This window comes from Cuculus canorus, chromosome 1, assembly GCF_017976375.1.
Source record: "Cuculus canorus isolate bCucCan1 chromosome 1, bCucCan1.pri, whole genome shotgun sequence".
NCBI classification, from domain to species: domain Eukaryota; kingdom Metazoa; phylum Chordata; class Aves; order Cuculiformes; family Cuculidae; genus Cuculus; species Cuculus canorus.
This window is the reverse complement of record NC_071401.1, coordinates 126985849-127006609: the sequence shown is the minus strand read 5'-3', so window position 1 is coordinate 127006609 and position 20761 is coordinate 126985849. Positions and strand designations below refer to the sequence as shown.

Here is a 20761-nt window from a genome sequence, read left to right as displayed (position 1 = left end):
TGGGACGGTCTGATGACATGATCGGAGGGCTGCAGCACCTTCCGTACGAGGACAGGCTGAGAGAGTTGGGGTTGTTCAGCCTGGAGAAGAGAAGGCTCCCAGGAGACATTATAGCGACCTTCCAGTACCTGAAGGGGCTACAGGAAAGCTGGAGAGGGACTGTTTACAAAGTCTTGTAGTGATAGGACGAGAGGCAATGGGTATAAACTGGAGAGGGGCAGATTTAGACTGGACAGAGGGAGGAATTTCTTCATGATGAGGGTGGTGAGGCACTGGCACAGGTTGCCCAGGGAAGTTGTGGCTGCCCCATCCCTGGAGGTGTTCAAGGCCAGGTTGGATGGGGCCTTGGACAGCCTGATCCAGTGGGATGTGTCCCTGCCCATGGCAAGGGGGTTGGAACAGGGTGATCTTTAAGGTCCCTTCAAAACCAGACTATTCTGTGATTCTAATCATAGAATCACCAGGTTGGAAAAGACCTGTGAGATCATTGAGTCATCTATCCACCACTAAACCATATCCATATCATAGGGAAAATAATCCGGTGGGTAAGGAATTGGTTGGTTTGATACAAGGAGTGGTTACTGTTACAAAAAGTGGAATATTTGTTATTTAAGCTAAAGTTTCTCTAAGCAACTGTTTTCTTTGGAAGTTAGACAGAATGTTCCTCTGATAGCATGTTTTCTTTCGGACAATGTTTTTCCAGACAATGTTCATTCTTTAAAGATGATAATGTCTTGTGTTTGGTATGATCTGTGCTGAACAGATGTGTTTTCTTCTATACTCACCTCTGCTTGCAGCCTTTCCCTCTCTCAAATGCAAGGTCAGGCAGAGCTGGCTCCAAAACTCCAAATTAGCAAGAGATTTGACTGGTGCAAAGTTTCATAATAATATTAAGATTCTTCCTTGGAAAGTAATAGATTATGCATAAGATTTCTGAGAAAATTTGTACATGTGAATGTAAGTGGGAAATGTATTCCGTCTCAGCTCTTGTCTCACTACACACAATTGATGGGGGTCACTGCCTCGTGTTGCCCAGTCATGATAAAGGATGCTTGTTTTCTAAAATTCCAAGACAAGTCTTAGAGAGTTTTATTTGCCAGCATTTTCCGTATCAGGGTGGTTATATTCAGAGAGTAGCGGTCAATGGCTCAGTGTCCAGATGGAGATCCATGACAGGTGCTGTCCATCAGGAGCCCATACTGGGACAAATGCTGTTTAGTATCTTCATCAAGGATATAGACAGCAAGATCGAGTGCACCCTCAGCAAGTTTGCAGATGACACCAAGCTGAGTGGTGCAGTTGTCATGCCAGAAGGATAGGATGTCATCCAGAGGGACCTGCACATGCTGGAAAAGTGGGTCTGTGTGAACCTCATGAGATTCAGTAAAGCCAACTGCAAGGTCCTACACCTGGGTCGGGACAATCCACAGTTTCAATATAGGATGGAAGGTGATGTGATTGAGAGCAGCACTGCAGAGAAGGACTTGGGGGTCCTGGTTGATGAGAAGCTCAATATGAGCCAGCAATGCACGCTCCCAGCCCATAAGGCCAACCGTGACCTGGGTTGCATCAAAAGAAGCGTGGCCAGCAGGTTGAGGGAGGTGATTCTGCCCCTCTACTCCACTTTGTGAGACCATCTGGAGCATTGTATCCAGTTCTGGAATCCTCAACATAAGAAGGATATGGAGCTGTTGCAATGGGTCCAGAGGAGGGCTACAAAGATGCATCAGAGGGCTGGAGCACCTCCCATATGAGGACAGGCTGAGAGAGTTGGGGCTGTTCAGCCCAAAGAAGAGAAGGCTCCAGAGAGACCTTATAGCAGCCTTCCAGTACCTGAAGGGGGCTACAAGAAAGCTGGGGAGGGACTTTTTACAAAGGCGTATAGTGATAAAGATGAAGAGGAATGACTTTAAATCGGAGGGGGGAAGATTTAGTTTAGACATTTGGAAGAAATTCTTCACGATGAGGGTGGTGAGGCTCTGGTGCAGGTTGCACAGGGAAGCTGTGGATGCCCCATCCCTGCAAGTGTTCAAGGTCAGGTTGGATGGGTCCTTGAGCTGCTTGATCTGTTGGGAGGTGTCCCTGACCATAGCAGGGGGGCTGGAATTGGATGATCTTTAAGGTCCTTTCCAAACCATTCTGTGATTCTATGATTCATTCTATGGCGGTGCTGTGGTGGGGGTGAAGACCTGCCCATCTGTCCAGCTGCCCCTTGGGTACGGAGTCTTCTCCTGCTGTCCTGGAATGGGATGTTTTCACCCTTTTGTGCTGTGGGGACCCTCTGCCCCACAGAAAATGTGGATATTTGCCCCTTTGAGGGTACAGGGACTCCCCAGCCCAGCCTGCCCGAGGCAGAGTTGATGCAGAGAAGGCAGGGAGCTGGACTGAAGTATGGGGCTGCTGTGTCCAGCAGGTTTAGGGGACAGACAGGTCCCTTCACCTGTGACCATATGGATGGGACATGGGCCCTGGTTGAGGAGACCTGCACGGAGTGGAGGGGAGTTGGCTATTTCATGTTGCTTGTCCCCAGTTGCCCACCTTCTGAGGCTACTTTTCGGGTTAAGCATCAGTTCTTAAAAGGAACAGGGTATACGTAAAGAAAAGTTGGTTGCCATGGTATGAGCTTAGGTACTGCTTGCAGGGGTGGAGGGTCATTTCAAATATTTGTGGTGTGGTGCTGGTACCTTTCCTCACTTAGGCAGAGGTAGCAAAAGCACAAACTATATGGGAGCTGGCAGGCTGTTGCTTCCAGGTCCGGCTGTCTATATGTATGTTTATATTTAATGCAGAAATCTAAATTTGAAATAAATTAATTGAAATATTGCAAGGAGGGCAAAAGAGGAAGGACTGCTGTTTGTTGGACACATTGTTTTGTGCAGTTCATTAGCAGCCACAAAAGAGAACTCCATTAACTCCAGTTATGGAATGTATCAGGAAAAGGAAATGATGCAAATGATGTTAAAATGTGAAGAAAGTGACAAAGCCTTCCTAAAACTTTGAAGAAGAGGATGTAAAGTATTATTGGTAGCAGGGTGTTGTAGTCTGTTTTTAATTCCCCTATACAAGCTCAGGATGTGAATTTCTAATAATTAGGAAAGAAGAACACAGCATACATAAAGGCAACAGTCGAACTATACCTGAAGAGATTTGTAAATCAGGGCTATGCTGGAATACACGGGGCTTTCTAATACTCTGTAAGACCCTTCCTAAACACCAGACAGGGAATTACTGTCGCCTGCTACATCTGCAAACAAATGGGAAAGCACATCTAACTACTTTGGGACCCACATCGTCCTGTCACTTTGTTCTGGAGAAATGGTGTTATCTTGAGCTGTTATGCTAAAGTAGCTGTGTGGGGAATTTGATTTTGAATCTCTGTTCATGCTGGGTAATTTCCTTTATTGAAGGTGTTGTTTATGCTTTATTGAAAAGATACTTGAAGTTATTCCAGTAGATATTTCTTAGAATCCTGGGAAATAACTATATAAATGATAATCATATAAATGATAAAAGTTTCAGTATTTCTATGGTCTGTCATTTTGTGAAGGACTATCTTTTACTGTTATCATCAGGAGCCATAGGAAGAAAAGACTCAAAACTGTGAACAAAGAAGTTAGAAATAACATGTAATATATTTAGCCTGAATAGTGAAATAACAGTCCCAGGTGCAGGAGAGCAATGCCATTTAGAACAGTTGGCTGCAAAGTTATAACTTCTACAAGTATTGTTAGAGAAGACTTTCTAACCTGGTAAGCTAGCATGCTGTTGAATTATCTGTAGTGCTTCCCATTTACCCTTTCAAAAGGGCAAACTGATCCCACTTCCACTGTGCATCTCCCAAGATGTGCTGCCATCAGTGTTGTATGGCATCCTGCTGGAACAAAGCCCTGATACTTATGCATATGTTTCTGTTCTACTTTCTCTGAAACCTGAAACAGTATTTGCCCTGGCACTACAACTTTTCTTGCAAAGGACAGTTTCATTTTATGCAGAAGGTTGCTGTTACTGGAATAGTTTGGGAATATTGTCCAGCATTTGTGGTTTGCTTTGGTTTTGCTAAAGGAAGAGGTCCAGTGGTTTTCAAAAACTGTGGTTTTGTGATTTAGTACCTCTGATTATGTTAGTAATTTATGGAAGAAAGAGCTGAGCAATGGGAAGTTTCTGAAGCAGAGGACTACAGTGGCTTCATCTTTTGAGAATAGTCAGCAGGCACAGATAAAAACAATTAGTAATATTGAACTGTAAATGTAAAAAAACGCAAGCCGACCTTTGGTCCTAAGCTGTCAAGCAGCTTAGTGCTGGATTGCATATTAATTATCTACCCAAATTAAATTTGTTTTGCAAGGTTTCTTTTTCTTGTCCAATGGAAAAAAAAATAATCAATTCTGGATTCATGCTCAGTATTTCTGATTGTTCCCGGAGTGGTGATTACAAATCAATAGCAGCAGCACCTTGGCTACTGGTATTGTAGCATTGGAGAGAAATTTCATTGTTGACATTTATTAATAAGCATTTACTTTCCCTGCTTTTTTTTTTTTGTGGCATACTTATGGCTCAGAAAAGTATTTTTTTTCTGCTGAAATGTATGAAGTTTGTGAGATGGAGTATAATGACAGCTTTCTGCAAACTGGGTTAAGGTGGCAAGCTGATAGTAGTAAATAAGATTACTGGTGTAGTGTAGCCTATTCCTCTACATCTGCAAAGTGAGGGAAGGGGCAAGGGCATGAAATGTAATGTTATGAGTTTCTGAACAGTGATTTCTGCTCGAAAGCATTTAAGGGGATCGGGATGTGTATACGGTCATCTCAAGTGGTATCTAGCAGGAAGAATGAAATGCTAAATGAAACTCAGCAGAAAAAGTAGGACATCAAACGCTGTAATCTAAATACAGAACTTTCAAATATAGATAGGTTTAAATATAATAAGTTTGTTACAGAATTTTCATTTGGGCAGCTGCGTGTCAGCACTTTCATTTTAGACTGTTATCCAGCAGATTTTTAAAGTGATTTTGAAACCATATTGACTGTAATAGAAGCCGTATCTGCATTGAGAAAAAGTATCTAAAAAAATACATGCATGACAGATACTAGAGGATTGATTAGATATTTATCACATTTTATTAGAAACAGGAAACACTGTGATATTAACAAAGGTGGAAATCATTGGAAATTGTGAGCTCCAGAATCTGCACGATTCCTTAGCAGCCTTTCAGTGTCAATCCAATGTATGAAGACATAACTGATGGAGCTATGTTGGTGGAAGTGTATGTGCAGGGATATCCTGAGTATAGCTCTTTCTCCCACTTAGAGGAATGAAGCTTTGAGCTTCATTTGGATGATCTGGAGCAAGTTATGTTGGCAGAAGCAGAATTTTGCTGGCATAAGCTGTTTTTTGTTGGCATATGCTGTATACATGCTAGGAGTGCTTTGCCTTCAGAGAATAGCTATTGCTTTTCTGTATAGAGAATGCCCTAGAGCTACTGGATAGTTGTAGGATGTCAGCATGCCTATACCTATGTAGTACTCGTGGTATAAAGAAATTTTAGTATAAACTTCTCAAATAATGTTTTGATCGTAGTTGTATTTATGTGGCATTTGCTATTTGCTGTCCTAGCCACCATTTCCTGACTGAAAGCAGGATATGAGGTTGCTTTGCTGAAGGACAAAGTCCCATCTGCTGTGCTGGAACAATGTACTGGGTAAAGAAAATGCCCCTCTGCTACCTCCTCTTTCTCTTCTAAATAGCAAAACCGAGGGCCAGCAGGCATCCCAGAACATAGTTTGTGGAAAGCAGAAAGCCTTTTGGCCATTTGAAAGACAGTTGGATCAGCCAGCTATTGGGAGAACAAGCAAAGAGGGGGGAATATAGCTGTTGGACCACTGGGCTCCTTTTCAGGAGCTGTACTGAAAGTAAAAAAGCACTAGAAGGGCTTAGCTGCACTGGGCCATGAAGCACCATGATGCAGACACACAAAATGGAAACGTGGTGCCGAGTGGCTCTGCAGAGGTAGTCGGTGTCCTGGAGCTGGCTACTGCTTAAGGCAACATTTGCCTCTCAGACAGCTCCACTTCTGTAGTTCCACATTGTTTGCAGCTAGCTTGCTATCCTGCACAGCCCCACGTTGCTGGCTTTAAACTTACCCATGACCCTGGATGGAGAGTGCTGCCACAACTAGCTCTTTGTCGACATAAACAGTATTATCTGTATAAACCTGTCGTGTGCTGTACATGCACTGATCACCTGCTGTAAGTCCCAGAGGCTTGCAAGTGTGAAGTAGATATTAGGTGCAGGAACAGTTGGATGCTGCTGTAATATGAGATCTGTCTCTTTTATGTAACCCTTTGTGATGCTGTGTCCCCTGTCACTCTACAGGCTCTTAGGAAATATTTTAGCATGGCACTGACTCCCTGTCCATCCAGACTCCACAGAATAAAATCTGCTTCTTGCTCCTCTCCATGCTTTCCTTCCCACACGTGTATTCCCTAGGTCAGCTGGAGAAAAGTTTGGCAAGTTTCCCCATGCACATGTGCTGTTGTGTCTCGGGGCTTGTTTGTACAGGGAGGCGATTTCAAAGTAAAATACAGTATAAGGATTTATAGTGCTATAAATTCTTGGCAAGATAGTAAACTGTTCTTCACAAATGCTTCATTAACTCCACAGCTCAAAGAATCACTTGTATCCGTGGTTAGATTGAACAGGCTATATGGTATCCATTTTTTTTTTTTCAGGAAAAAGTGGCTTTTATATGTGTAGGAGAATGCTCATATATACTTCTTAGCTACCTATATATTCAATTTACTAGAAAAGACTTCATTCCAGAAGTTTAAGAACATACCTCTGCCTGTGGTGGCCATTTTTCAGAATAATTTATTTGTAGAATGATTTATGACCTTGCTCTTCGCCATCCCACTTAATGTTCTTCACTCAGCTTTCTGTAAAAGTGCTTCCTCCATCATTGGAAATCCACCTGCGTGTATGACTAAGTCTTTTTGGCTTTTATTTATTATTTGTATTGCAGTAATACTTAGAGGTTTTATTTATAGATGTATTTATCTGTATTGGTCATGTGGCTATATATAGCATTTTTAGTATGATCCGTGTTACCACAGTGTCTTGAGTACATGGTAATAGTTAATTTATCGTCACAGTATGGAGTTATCATGACTAAGATGCTATTATTCCACATTTTGTTGTTGGAAAACTGAAAAATAAAGGATTCATTTATGCTGCTTCACAGGAAGCTCCCAAGAGTTGCCTTAAACAGGATCCTTGTATTGGCAACTACACTACTGGCATTTTCAGTCTTTTTGAGAATGCCTCAGACATGTCCATGTTGCACATGGCATCCTTGGGAACAAGAATTCTCACACAACTCCTTGGAGCATACTGTGGCCCTTTTTAACTCTTGCCATAGCTCTTTACCTATGTGCCTCATACTTCTTGATCTTCAGCATCCACAGTGATCTCTGCATGCCAAGATGCAGACAGAAATGATAACTGGTGAGCACAGGGAAGAACGAAGAAAAGATCCAGAGGTTCCGTCTAGGTCTAGGGGAGCAGAAAAATGAAGACAATGCATTATGGTTTATGACTGCCATGGTCATTTTGGCACTTTGTAGGAGTACTGGCAGTCTTATTGGCATCAGAAGTGTGCTGGGCTGTCTGTAATGTACCAAAAAAAATTGTTGCCTTTCTGGAGTCAACGGCTTCTGGTCTTGCTGATGAACCCGCCCATGGGAGAAAGACATAACTGGTGTGACAGTTGAAGCAGTCTTGCTAGCATGTTAACTATTTGTTTGACCTTCCTTTTGGCCTCCATGGAAGACACTGAAGGCATACCTGCAGGAGAGAGTGTCTGTTAAAGAGCAAGACAAAATTTGTGGGGAAATCACAGTGTAGAGAGATGAAGTGCCTTCTGGGGTCACACAGCAGGAGGGGGCCAGATTCATCCATCACAGTCCTACATTTTGTCCAGTGAACCACTCCTTGTCAGGCTTTCAGAAGGATGTCAGCCGCACTTTAAGTAGGACAGAGACATTGGATTATTTCAGTTTTCGACCTCAAAGGATTCAATATCACATATTCGGTCTCCTGAATCACCCTTTGATAGGTTTACGACAAGTTATCTTCAGGAGATATTTGTAAATGTAGAAGAGGAGACGTGGGTCAGCCAAATTAAGTTAAAAGTAATAATAAAGAAAAAGACAAGGAGAGGGGGAACTCCAAGGATTCACAGCCCCACATACCATCCAGCGATCCATCCTGTCATTTGGCCTTTACTAACTTTCAGCTCTGCCATTGGCATGTTGTGAAGAGCATGGTACTTTTAGGAAATGGATTATAGACCATGTGTGACAGATTCTGCTTGTATTTACACCATCTAAGTTGCAAGTTTATTAAGGGAGATACATGAATTTAAGAGCAGAATTTCGCCTGACTACTCTGATATATACTGCGTAAAAGCACTTTAAAATTTGTATTTCTTGCTAAATAGCATAAAATTACATCCTTTCAGGTTAATTAAATCGTTTTGCAATGCTGGTTGCTGTTGATGGGATATTTAAATGTCAGATTCAGAAGAAGCACTTATGCTTCCTGGTTATAAATGGCTTCTTTTCAAATATCCCAGTCGTACATATATGGTCAATACATCTAAAGTGTGTCTGCTTTTCTCAATCTGCATTTTCATTTGGTCTACAATAGGATCAAACACCCATTGGTATCAAAGAGTAAATAAGACTCTCAGCAACTGAATAAAACTTGATTAGACCCAACATGGTATTCCTTACGTAGCCAAAAAATTTCCACCGAAGGCAGTGGAGTGTTCAGCAGGAAAGGATAAGAAAAAGTGGACTCACACTGACTGACATTTCATCGTAAGACTCTAGGAGCAACCTTAACAAATTTGTTTCTGTAGGGACTGGCAAACAAACACAATGCTGCAAGAACTTAAATGACCAGGAAACAACAGCAAGTCCCAGTTTTGGAGACCGTTCTATGGTTCTGTCCTCTGCAACTTTTGTGTCACTAAACATCCCCTTTGCAGGTTCATGTGAAGCGCGATGTAGGTCTGGATGTGCTACTTTAGTGTTTATGGAATGGATTTTCCTCCTACAAGTGTCTGGGAAGAATCTACTGAGGACTCCTTCATAAGTGGAAAGAGATGACTAGAGCTACTTTCATTTTGTCAAAGATTCCTGATAGTGTAAAAGAATGATGGAGCTCTCAGACTGTTTGTATACTTAGGTCCTTATAAACAGAAGTAGCTAACTGTGTATACAGAACCAAACAACAGAGACCAGGTTAAAGGAAGAAAATGTATTTGCTTGAATTTCATGCCTTTTCTGGGGAGTGATTTTAACTTCCTAATAAAGAAAGTCTTAAAATGTAGGAATATGTAGGTAGTCCTCTTACTGAAGTTTCTGTGATATTTTTATACATGCTTTTATATCATCCATGTAAACAAAGTTCAGAGTCCCTTGTTCTAATGCTGAGAGTTTATAGCACATTATTATTTTGACACTAATCAGTAGCTCCCATGGAGAGCTTTGATTCACTTCAGAAAACCAAAGAATGCTCTAAAAATGGTAATACACTGTAGCTATTTCATTGTAATTGGAGGCTGTCTGTGCCTCATGGAAATTACCAGGCAAGCGTTCTCGAAAATGTCAGAATTTTCAAGTTACTTCTATTTAAAATGGAGAGCAAAAATGTGAGGGAATGGATAGAAAATTTGAGGGCTGTGTGATTCAAAGTTGAAGTGCAGTTGGTAATAATGAAAGATGATCAACTTTGAGGGTGGGGAAATCATCTCTTAGGTTTTCTAAATTACAGGATGCATAAAACCATGCACTTATTCTACATGTACTGTTACTTTAATAAAAAGCACCACTTTAGGAAATGAAAGGCTTTGGAATATTGCCAGACATCTTAGTTCTATTTATCGTCAAAAGGTGGAGTTTTTTCATTATCCACATAGTTTGTTGGGTAGTTGAATAATTTGCAGGAATTTGAGTGTTTGATATCAGACTGCAAACTCTGTATTTATCTTCTTTCAATGTTCATATTGCAAATACGAGCATGATAGAATTTCCTGTTGGTATTATAACTGTATCGGGATTTGGCAATTGGTCTGCTACTAATCTCATAATGTGCATTTGTGTCTGTATTTAAATTAATTGGAAAACTGTATCAGAAAAGACTGCTCTAAAATTATTTTATGTATAAATGGTGGGGGAGAAGAGAGGGAGGGAGAGAGGGAGAGAGAGAGGAAGAGAGAGAGAGAGAGAGAGAGAGAGGGAGAGAACTGTAGGTGCCGTAAATACAGAAATACAGAGTGCTGATGAATACCCAAGTAGTAAATAGAAATATCTTAGAAGTCATTCCTGACAGTAATAAAGGCAGCAATTTGATTTCATCTGTGGATCATAAACTGGTTTCACATTGCAATAAAAGGGGTGCTTATGTTATATTAATATTTATTAGCACTTATTGATGTTAAGGTTTAGTTGTTACCTTTTCTTCACATCACAGCCATTTTATAAAAATTTGAGTTAAGTTGCTACACAGTAAACAATTAAAAGCGTTTGCGTATGCGAGAGAGAGAGGAAAAAAGATCCACTGTCTGTGGAGATATTTCTGTGTGGAAGGGCAAACCCTCACTGCCTAGGAGCCTAGAGAGTTGTGCTCAAAATGATGGAGTTACGTGAGTTTCCACTAGTTAAAGACTTGGCTCTCTGAATGCATATTTTAGCATATAAGCACTGTTCTACTGTTTATATCAGATCTGTTTGTATGGATTTCCTGTTGTTTAACAATGTATTTTTGTATTGCTTGCTCTGACTGTGTACAGTGCCTCATAAAGTTGAGAGAACATGTATTACATTCAGTGGCCTTTTATTGTATGACGTGTAAAGGATTGCTAACTTGCAGGAGATAATATGAGTCAGAAAGTGATCTGAGCCAAATTTAACCAAATTTGTTCATCCCTAAATTTAGAGAATAGCTGAATGGCAAGACAGATATATTTAAATTTCCATCAGTGACAAGGACAGAGTGTTGGCGGATGCCTGTTAGCAGCTATATCGTATGTTTTTGATACTCATATATGTGTGTATGGGTGGGAAAAGATAGTTACTAACTTTTATTTATCATGAGCATGTTTCTTCTTTTACTGCTTTTAAATCACTCTTGGGCGTGATGTTGCTTCAGTGCAGCTAATTCTTGTGCAAAAGGTACATGTAGACTTGACTCATGATTTTGCCCTGTGAGTAGAAAGACTTGCATTGGACTTGGATTTTTATCATTATGAAAACTGAAACGTAGACCCTTTTAGAATAAGCCAGGTACCAGGCAAGGTAAGACAAACCAAAATTCTTTTTGTTGATCTTACAATCAGGCTTCAATAGCAATAATTTCACAAAACAGGTTCAAGGTTGTCATTCACTTGAGCGTAATACTGAGTTTAACATGTGTCTAATTCACATGTCTTCAGCAGCCTTAATCATATGCTTGTATCTGAGTTTGTATTTACCTGCTTTTCTGTGCTGGGGTCTTAGTCTTTCTGATTATTCTAATTCTTTGGCCAAATATTGCCCTTGGAGATTTGGCTAGTGAAAGCAAGAACATGTCCCCATTGCTTTTATACAAGACTTTTCGTTAATGGATACAACTGTTTGGTTTTTTTTCCTCAGTGAGATCCTTATTATAGACCTCTGTTTAGCCTGTTTCTCATGTTTGATTTTATTAAGACCCCAGTTCAGTGACTGTGTCATCAAATTTGCACATGTAGTGATGGATTGTGATATTGCAAACAATTTGATTGTTGCATCCCTCACTGAATCAAACAATGAGACTGCCTGGGTTGGAGATAAGTTCATTTTTACATACAAGATCACTGAACTGGCAGTGATTGAATAGGTAATACCAGAAAATGCATGACAGCTTTGATAAGATTTAAGTAGCATTGTGTTTCCTGTAACTTACTGAAGTGGTAGTGATTATTTGAGGGTCTTACCTTAAATGTTTACTATTCTTCCAGGTGTAAAATAGAAACACAAGCCATCCTTGTTTGATTGAATGCAATATGTGTTTCTGTTTAAAGAATCAGTACACTACAATAGTTATAAAAAATAGCTACTTTAGCATAATGGTAATGAGAATATTGCAGAAATTTGATACAGGGTTTGATTTTGGAAGGCTGTATGTAGTAATTAATTAACATTTGCTCTAATAAAATCCCACCACCCTATTTGCTGATTTCAGAATGTTTTCTTCAGGGCGAAACATACAGTATTGGGTTTCTCCTGCACTTGTCTTTTCAAAGTGTAAACTAATAATCTATACTGTCAACTTATATAACTTTTTAATGTTTCTTATTATATGGGAAATTAGACACGGTGTTTGTTAGTATTGCAGGAAAAGAAAAGCCCAACCTCCCTAATAAGTATGAGAAGATAAAAAACTTCAGGTTTCTGCTGTATCTGTGATCTTAATGTGGGCTTTGAAGCCAGAGAAACTGGCTTTAGATCACCACTATGACGGCTCAAAGTGTTTACACTTTGTTCTCAAGTCTTGAGGAATATGAGCTCAAACTCTGGTTCCTCTAGCCTGAGTCCAGAAATTGTTTCTGAATTAGAAGTTATTACATAGAACCAGAATCAACCTGTGTCTTGATATGCCTAATGGCCTTCAATAAGTTTAAATTTGTAAGTCTTCCAAATAAAAAGCATTACTCAACAAATTTTATGAGCATTTTCAAATGTATGCGTCTGGAAATCGCCACTGAAGTCAAGTATAGTGAAGCTAGATACATACCAGCAGAGTTTTTCTACAGGATTACATCACCAGCGTGTCTCTAACCATTTTCCTAATAAAAATACAATAGGCTTAATGTGCCAGTAATGGCCATTATTATTACATTTTCTTTGAAAATGAACATTTAATTTAAAAACAACCCCATCTTTGTGACCTGTTCATCCTAATTTTTATGATTTTTCAATTTACAGTATCAGGATGTAGACTATACAGAACTTCCATGTGTGCAAGTAGAAGATAACTGGAGACCTGAGCAGCAATTTACCAATCCCATACCAACCTTTTGGTTTTGGGGTCAATGACATGATACAAATAATGCTGTTTTAGTAAAAGCCAGTCCATTAAAAAATTCAATAGAAATGTCAGGTATTACAGTTTTCTTTGTATTTCCCTGGGAATTATTTTGGATTTAAGATACTATTGTCCAATTTTTTTAAAAAAGACATTTTTTCTTCTTATAGCTCAGAGAACAGCTAGGTTGAAGTCCTGATTTCTGCACTGATCTCCATACACATACGTGCACAGACCTTCATTGAACTGAATTGAGACTCATAATGGTTCATCGTTCTGCCTTTATGAAAACATTATTGTTGTGCTATCTAATTTACAAAATATGCAAGCTAAAAGCATAGGGCATATTTTCTCCCTTTGTCTTCTGCTTTTAGCAAAAGAGATTGAAGCTAGATCTTTGGAAGTACTTCAGTGTTGAAGTGCACCTAGCTATCCGGAGTTCAAAAATTAGATCCTCAAAATCTGCTCTGTAGCTATGAAATCTGGACTCGGATGAAATCCACAAATGCCTCTGTTTCTACTAGTCATATACTGTATATGCCAAAATGTTTGCACTGAGGCATTGTAAGAGCTGCTGTCATGATAATGGGGTTGATCAACAAAGTAGCCAAAACATAAATTGGAACTGTTGGTTATCTTTTCCTCCAAGCATTCTCTAACCACTGGGCCATGGGGCCACATTCTTTCTTCTCTCACTGACTAATTTAGCAGAAAGGCTTGGAAGAAGAGTCTTTCTTCCAGGTGTGTTCTGATAGTTAAATGGCTTGCCGAGCCATGTGTGAGTGTAGGAACTGAAATCTTCCTTCTCTGGTGCGGGTGATTGAACTCCTGAGAAACTGGTTGAAGGGGAAAGTTGGAAGGAAGATGAAAGGAGAGCACAGCTTTCTTGGAGTGTGTTTTGAATTAAAGTGGTTGAACAATGATTAGTCTCCAGGAGGAGACTCATGAGGTGAATCTCGGTGAGAGTGAAGCAGCTCTCTTTCAGAGCAAAGTACTATGGCCTGGAGTCAGTAACACAGTTAAACACTCCTATTGCACACATCTATCTAGACATCTATCTTCTGCTCTATGGTTCTGTTTTGCAGATTTCTTCCCAAGGTGCCCCATCATACTCTTTGGATACTCTACACAAGGAAACTTGAACATCTGATTAAGAACTGCAGCAGGGCACCTAAGAGCTGGACATTGTACCCTGCAATACCTTCATGTGTTTGTAGATTCAGTTGTAGGTACTAAGTCGTTGGCCCCCCCAAAGGTGATGCTTCCAGGCTTTTGTGTCTTTAAGGATTGACAGCAATTAAGTGGAGGGGGGTTGAGAAGATGATTTTGAACTCTTTAGCTGGAGCTGGGTTGGGTGTTGAGACTTTTTCTGAAACTAAGCCTACTAGGACCTTGGAAGGTGTGCAGGTATCCAGGTTTATCTAGGAATAGCAGGATGAAACTTCCTAAGTAGGAACCAGAAAAAGTCACGTGGGAGTAGAACAGAGTTGTGGTTTGATTGTTGTCTTGTAATTACTGCACTCCAGAAACAGATAAAATTTCTAAGCTTGGAAAAAAAAGGAATCCTTGCTAACTTTAGTGCTTATAAGGCAAGTTCTGCTAGCACTAATATTAATGCTGCATCTCAGGAAGAAGAGATTTTCTACATACTAACTCTAAGATTTCCTGGTTCTGTTATTGTAGAGAAACACTGGTGCTCGCTTTGGCATATTTACAACTCTGAAAAAATATTATGTGTAATATATTATGTGTTCTGAAGTGTGTGTTTGTGTATTCGCATACATACAGTGCATATATGTGTATCTTACATATATATTTATGAATCTATTTATATAAGCATAAATTTGCCAAATCTGAACAGATCAACATAGAAGATGAGCTTTTTTATTTGCATCATCAAAGAATCAATTACATTTGTAAGTGAATACTGTAGAGTTTATCACATCCAAAACTGCTATACTTCAGCATTATCTTTTGATTAGAAGAAGGCACCTATGCAGCAATATCTACAATGATTTGTCACAGCTGGAATCCTATATTTGTGGAATACCAAAGTTAAGAATTTGATAGCAATGGTAATTCAGCCATGCTGCACTAAAGCAGTATTTCCCACTGGGTTTTGTTAATGGGCAAATGGTTCTGCCTTAAAAAAAAAAAAAAAAAAAAAAAAAAAAAAGCGCAAGCTTATGGGATGTTCTGGATATTCAAATTAACATTTTCTGGGAAAGTGCATCGTTTTTTCTAACTAGTTCTATTAACAGCAGAATTTTAAGATCAATCTTGTATATACACAATGTGTGAAATTCAGGCAGTCTTCATGTTCCTTCCCCAAGTTCTATGCTCAAGGAAGTTCCTTTTGCTAACAACATCCAATTATTATGGGTGAACTGGTCTAATGGCTTCCTTTCTCCAAAAAGGTTGAAACTATCATTCAGTTTTTCTGTTCCTCTGCCTATGTGTTTTTTTGTCTTTCCCTCCCTTCCCCCAGCTAAGAAATGTTGCTTTTTCCCTTGATTTTATTGTGTTGCTTGTTGAATACCTTCCTAAGCTAATTCAACTAGCAGAAAACTTTCTTTATCCTGGTTAGCAAGCTGAATTAGCTCAGCTCAGGGCCTGACAAAAGGGACTGTGTGGCAGTGAGCAATTAGATTGTCTCAGGCTGTCACTTCCCTCATGTTTTCCAGTTCTTCAGAGTGACTGAAGAATGCATAATAAAAACTGAGAGCAAGAACTGCAAAAGCAGCCCTGAACCCTGTGGGTGCTGGAGTGGAATGATTTGGAAGATAATCTTAATTTTTCAGTAGCTAAGGTGGAAAGATTTGGAAGATAGCCTTAATTTTTCAGTAGCTGCTAATAGGCTGCAAGGGCCATTCTGATGGGTGAGAATTCCTAAATCGCTAAGGAATTATAGTAATTTCCTCCTTTATTTTTCCTTCTCCTGACTTCTCTTTCCATACCCTCATGTCCTACAACTGGGTAGAGCAGGAGTATTTTAGCAGCTGCTGAGGCTCTGTTGAAAGTTTTCACTTATGCTTGAACTCACGTGAGGGAAAACCTAGAAACAGCTTTGTGCAACATACTGTACATGCATTTTTCCCTTTAACAGGAGATATTTCTGCAGACTGTGGAATAGAAACAGAGAATAAGAAATTTGAAGACATTAGTCATTAAAAACAATATCAACCTGGAACAGTTTAGTAGTTAAACAGCAAATCTTTCATGAATCAACTGAGCAAGAGACTATGGGTGTGATCACAGCTGCTGAGTATTGCTGTTGCAACTCAGGGAGACTATACTCATTTGTGCAGGAGGTGGAGACTTAAGTAATGAAATACGATTTCTGAGTAAAGCTTCAAATCATGTAACAGGAATGTGCATGCAAATGCAGTTCACATAGCAAAGCTTCCCTTCCCTTCCCTTCCCTTCCCTTCCCTTCCCTTCCCTTCCCTTCCCTTCCCTTCCCTTCCCTTCCCTTCCCTTCCCTTCCCTTCCCTTCCCTTCCCTTCCCTTCCCTTCCCTTCCCTTCCCTTCCCTTCCCTTCCCTTCCCTTCCCTTCCCTTCCCTTCCCTTCCCTTCCCTTCCCTTCCCTTCCCTTCCCTTCCCTTCCCTTCCCTTCCCTTCCCTTCCCTTCCCTTCCCTTCCCTTCCCTTCCCTTCCCTTCCCTTCCCTTCCCTTCCCTTCCCTTCCCTTCCCTTAATTTAGACTCTCATCTAGTCACTGTAGAAAAATCCTGACTGATAAAAATGATGCCTTAAAAAATACTAACCAAGAAATAATGTGATGGAAGCTGTGTTTAAGAACAGGTATTTGGCACAGCTAACTATCCCCTTGCATAACTTTGCAGTGGGATTTCTGAATCAGGGAAACTCATGAACTTTACTTATTGTGTTTTTTCTTTGCCAGAATACATACTCGTGTGTTCAACCAGATTTTGTATTGTTGAGTTTGCACAGATGGAAATGTGGAGGTGGCAAGATAGTGGTCTGAAAAGTCATAGCCCTGGTAAAAGCAGAGATAAATTAGACAGTGCTCTGAAAAGTCTCAGAGACATGGTAAAAGGAGAAAATTGTTTGCTTTGTGTCTGCGTATACTCCTCTGATACCCTCATGAGATTTGATACCACTGTGGATTTTCTTGCAGATGAATGATGTTGAAAGGGATGAATACAAAGAGGCTGATAGACCCATAGAGCAGCTCAGGTTGGAAGATGATCTAGTTCCAACTCCCTTGCCACGGGCAGGGACATCTTCCACTAAATCAGGTTGCTCAAAATCCCATCTGCCCTGGCTGTGAACACTTCTACAGATGAGGCATCCACAACTGCTCTGGACAACCTGTTCCAGTGCCTCACCATCCTTACAGTAAAAGAGTTCCTTCCTGTATCTAATCTAAATCTACCCTCTTCCTGCTTAAAACTGTTACCGTCAAGGTCCCTATGGAGAGTATCCCTTCCCTCCAGCATGTCAACTGCACCACACAGCTTGGTGTTATTGGCAAATTTGCTGAGGGTGCATTCAATCCCACTGTCCATGTCACTGACAAATATGTTAAAAATTGCTGGTCCCAATACCAACCCCTGAGGAATGCCACTTGTCATTGGTCTCCACTTGGACGTTGAGCCATTGACCACAAATCTTCCAGTGCAATGATCCAGCGAATTCCTTATCCACCGAGTGGTCCATTCGTCAAATCCGTGTCTCCCCAATTTAGAGAAAAGGGTGTCATGTGGGACAGTGTCAAATTAATACCTCACCAGTAGTTAAGAATTTGGTTCACAAGGTGGTTTTCAAAGCAGGTTTGGAATTTGCCTCCTGCTTCTTGTTGCTGCCCTAGTACTGGGCCTTGTAATGGGCAGTGAAATCAGTTGTAGGCTGTTTCAGAAAGCATCTGGCATAACTTGGGTGATCATTAATTTGCTATAATGAGCGTTGGTTTAAACGGTGTTTCTAGTGCCCAAAGAAAGAAAGGTTTTGAAAATACTGGTATTTTTGAAAAGGAACAGGGCTTTCTGTGTTTGTGATTGTCTACTTTATAACAATAATAAACGTGCATGCAAGAGCATGATAAATGAATTCTGAGTAAAAAGATGGGAAGTGGGGAAAACAAACACTTTGAAAGGTGGAAGAGAAATCTTGAAATTTCTATGAAATTTCAATTAAATTACTGTTTACACAAAATATGTGTCTGAAGGGCGTTCTCTTTCTCTTTGGGATACAGTCTGAGTTTGAAACTGTAATATGTCATTATTCCACCAGATTATTAGAAATACCATGCACAGTACTTTCACCATATTTTGAAAATGAAGAATGATTTTCACAGATTTATACAGAAGTTAAATCTAGAAGGGAAGTGATAATTGTATGCATACACATCTTACGGGAGCCTCAGTTATATCCAAGATCACAGTGCTTTTACTGCTGGACTCTGTGGAAAAATAATAGCCATTCAAATGTTTAGGTTAGCTAAAGGACAGCAACTGTCCTGGATTATTGAGGTAAAGTGCAGCAAGTTTTAAGTCAAATTAAGTTGGAGGTTGCTCATAGTGCTTGGCATTTATATAAAGCAAGCTCAAGGTTGAATGCAGCATTCAAGTTGTAAAATGGATGTAGAATGGGTAAAAAATCCTCTGCAATTACTTCAGTGACGATCCATTCAGGTTAAGAATTTTCATCTTTGCTGTTGCCATAGCAATCTGTTCCCCTGTCACTACCACATTAAAAATCCATTCTGTAAAACTGTTGTTGCCAATATTGAACACATAACAGACAAAAACATTTTTTTAATAGCTTAGGTGTCTTATTTGCAACACGAAGAAGACCTAGATCTTAGAGAGATGCGTATCTACTTGAAAAAGAAAAAGATTAGTGCTTCTGTAATACATTGTAGAAACACAATATTTGCACTGCAGTATTGATGTCAGTATAAAATAGTTTGCAAATAATACAGCAATGCAGTGTCAGTTGAACTCAAATAATTGAACTGTTCTGCTAAGATACAACAAACCTATATGTTCCTGAGTTAAGTATTTATTTTGCTAGCAAGGCTAGCAAAGGCTTATGGCTTTTTAACCTTATGTTACTCACCGAGTCTGATTTTCTTCAGTGACTGACTTCAGTGATTTTATCTGTACAGGTGTAATTCTGAAAGGGGAAGAGATTCGTGTCCCCTAACAGTTTTAAATCTGTGATCTGATCCTAAATTGCTCAAGTACCCAAGCTCAACAATAAGTTTGTATGGATAATGAATTGTAGGAACAGGTCCTTAAGCGTTTGCCGCTACATCCAAATGAAGGAGGAAAGGAATTTGTAATTCAAGGCAAATACAGCAATGGTTGACAAATATATTTACTCAAACTGGGTACAATGTAAATACCTTTCAATAAAGTAGGTATACATATCTAGAGAGAGTGAGAGAGATGTATATGTTCATTCGGGGCTGAAATGCAGAAGCTTACTAAAATGATAAGCGTGCATAACTTCGTGGATTTAAAAACTGAGATATTAACTAAAGAAGTCATAACATAATAGTAGGAAACTGAATGTATGGCTTTTAGTCTGATCGTCAACAACGTAAATTTCATTCTCTTTTGTCCTTCAGCATCCTTTTATCCTCTAACCATCTCTAGATGTCATCCTTTGGATTTTCGTTCTGTGTTCATACCATACTTCTCTTTCATTCACTTTTTGTCTTCTACTTGCCAGTGTTCTCACAATTCTATCCTTCAGTTGTCCTTGAGGACCTTGATCTAGGGATGGTGTTATTTAATGCAGGAGTTGTATAGGAGGAGAAAATAGTAGTGAATAGTTACAATGCTATTGAGTATTAATAGAAGGACTGAGGACAGTAAGTTATTTTCTTTTTTAACTACACTTGGCAATATCTTCTAAATTTTTATTTTGGTTACATGAGAGGAACTTCTTTTTTTGTCTTTTAATGCAACTGTGTCCTCCTGTTTGGAGAATTTTGGGTTGGTTTTCATCTTTTAAATTCTTATTGCTATTTTCGTAGTAAGTAAGCTGACAACTGGAAAAGATTATTCCATTTAAATCTCTTCACCTGTTTTTGAAATTCAAAATGTGACCCTTCAGAGCATGCTACTGGATGACATTTACCCAACAACTGAGATTGCAGGTCAGCTACACAGTGAGCCTGCTGCAGTTCCTGTCCGAGGGCATCTGTGGATTGCTCAAGCAAAAAAGGTGTCCCTGACATGCCGGATAACTGTCTGCTCTGTGTAGGTCACTGAAGACAAGGGTTTGTGCTGCAGCCATATGCATTCATTAGTCGTTATCTCCTACAGTGGATGATGGACACAGTGGCTGATGTTCCTGCTCAAGTCCAGGGCTGGGGCTGGTGCTTGAGGTAGGAGTTAGCAAGGGACCATGAGCTGCCAGACGCTTGCCTGGCATAATAAGCACTGCGGGATGTAAAGCTTAGTGAATTAGATGGTAGGAAATACACTTGATTAATTTGGTTTTGTTTGAAAAAAAATCTTAGTATAAAGATAGTAAATCTGGCTTAATTGCATACAATCAAGTCAGAACAGTTCTGAGGCAAACTGAAACTTGGCTTTCCACTTTACCCCATCAGTGGACATTTTGGTGCTCTCTCCACATTGTAGGTGTTTCACAGGGTCACCAGAAAAGCCCAAGTA

The 20761-nt window shown here is 39.9% G+C and overlaps 1 protein-coding gene across 5 annotated transcripts in view; it reads left to right on the top strand.

Annotated features, from left to right (window-relative positions):
* The window catches only part of PHF21B (PHD finger protein 21B), a 168050-nt gene that overhangs the window by 98441 nt on the left and 48848 nt on the right, over positions 1-20761 (top strand). The gene's annotated exons all lie outside the window — the stretch shown is intronic.